This window comes from Echinops telfairi, unplaced genomic scaffold (genome assembly GCF_000313985.2).
Source record: "Echinops telfairi isolate 266 unplaced genomic scaffold, ASM31398v2 ScPeMD7_7459;HRSCAF=8497, whole genome shotgun sequence".
In the NCBI taxonomy this organism is placed as follows: Eukaryota; Metazoa; Chordata; class Mammalia; order Afrosoricida; family Tenrecidae; genus Echinops; species Echinops telfairi.
The window spans coordinates 3,405,166-3,407,271 of NW_022111359.1; positions in this window are offsets into that span (position 1 = coordinate 3,405,166).

The window sequence follows — 2,106 nt, forward strand, 5'->3', positions numbered from 1 at the left end:
CCAGGTTAAAGTTGAGAAGAAGAGGAAGATCTATGAGTGGGTGTTGGAAGGCAGAAGTAAAGAAGCCATTCCTCTTCATTCTACTGGGCTATCAGGACAGATACAGAGTAACCTAGTAACCTAGGTTACCGCACATTGACATACAGCTCTCAGGAACAGTCTCAGTTTGGGTAGGATCATCAGGAAATGGGTAGGAAGACTGGTTGTACAACTTGAAGAACATAACATTGAATTATGTAAGAAGTTTTTGAATTGGTATTATGTTTCGATAAATATATTTTCTCTACAAGTACACACTAAAACAGCTTCAAACCAAACACCATGTGTTTTGATTTTTTTTAAATAAATAAATTTATTGGGGGCTCTCACCGCTCTTATAACAATCCATACATCCATTGTATCAAGCTCATTTGTACATATGTTGCCATCATCCTTTTCAAAACATTTTCTTTCTAGTTGAGCCCTTGGTATCAGCTGCTCTTTTTGCCTTCTCTTCCCCACCCTCCCTCCCTCGTGAACCCCTGATAAATGATAAATTATGATTATTTTGTCACATCCTACACCGTTCACTGTCGCCCTTCACCTGCGTTTCTGCTGTGGGTTTTGACTTTCATTCCTTCCTAATCAGCAGCTTCCAAGGGCTTTTCCAGAAGCTATGTGTCAGGGACCTTCCTTTGTGCTCAGGCATACGACACTTCATCCTTTGACCCTCTAACTCATCTTAACCTGATTTCTGTTATATGCATATTGTTCTTAAAATAGTTGGTTTCTTGAGTCTATCCTAACAGATTTAATGCTGCAACCAAAAAGACAGGAAACTTAGTTCCCTGGTGGGTTTACTACGAGGCTGCATTGACCATGAAGTTATTTTTTTCTAACTTTTCCATTATTGAAATACAGACTTGGAATATACGAAACAGATTGTCTGAATTAAGTAAGTGAACTGCTCCCTTTAAGTAATTAAACCCAATGTATTTAATTAACTTTTAAATGATTATTAGTGTTTTCATTTTCAAGGGATTCAAAATAATTAGCGTCTTTGTCAGAGTTCTGTATGTTTCTTTAAAAACTCATCCAGAGGTTTTATGTGTTGTGTTCATATAAATATCTTATGCTTCCTTAATTGTTTCCCCGGCTGATATGAGATGTTAAATATCCATTTCTGATTATTTTTAATTCATCCATACAATGTACCTATTTTTCTTTATATATTCTAAAATAATAGCACCAAATACATACAAATACTCTTTCTGCTGTGTTTTTGGTCTTTCATTTTTATAACTACCATCACTTATAATGACTCTTATTCTTCTTAGTAGTAGGACTTTTAAGTAGTGCTGACATCAACACACCTCAAAGAAATCCAGGAGCCACACCATAAAGGTCACACAATCCACATACCATGAAATGACTTTGGTCTCTCATTGTGATAAGATTTGGGATTATGCTCAATTTATGTGGAAGCTAAACCGGCTTCCTACTAGATTGGCAATTATACTAGATTGGAATGCTTGCTCAGATACGTGGCAGACACCTGCCTCTTCCCACACCTCTGCAGACTTAGTGTCTAGCCTGCCAATTCCTCACTCAAGAGAATGAAGGGGTACCTAGGTCAGGTAGGGAAAGCAGGCCTGCTTACCTAAGGATCAAGGGTTGGACAAGCTTCAAAGTCACCTGCACCAAAAATGGGTATCCTGTGTGAATTTTCAAGGGAAACATAAAATGTAGAGTTCCTGGAGGTGGGGCCAAGAGCAAGGCCCACCTACTTGGCTACATGTTTCTATCACCTAGCAGACCATTGGGGGTGGCCTGGGCACTGTCCGATCAAGGGCTTGGATGGGTGGGGACTATGAACACTGACCAGTCGGAAACTTAGGTGGGGTCTTTGGAGGAGCCCTTAGGTCCCCTCTGACCCACAGCGACCTTACACAAAACAAGGAAACTGCCCAGCACTTCGCCATCCTCAACAATTGTTCCTGTGCCTGAGCCCATTGGTGAAGCCACCGCAAACCTGTGCCAACGACATGTCATGACCCCCGTCCATTTGCCAAAGCCAGGGGTGGCGAATGTGGATCCAAGTTTCTGAGACAGGTGAGGAACGGGCTG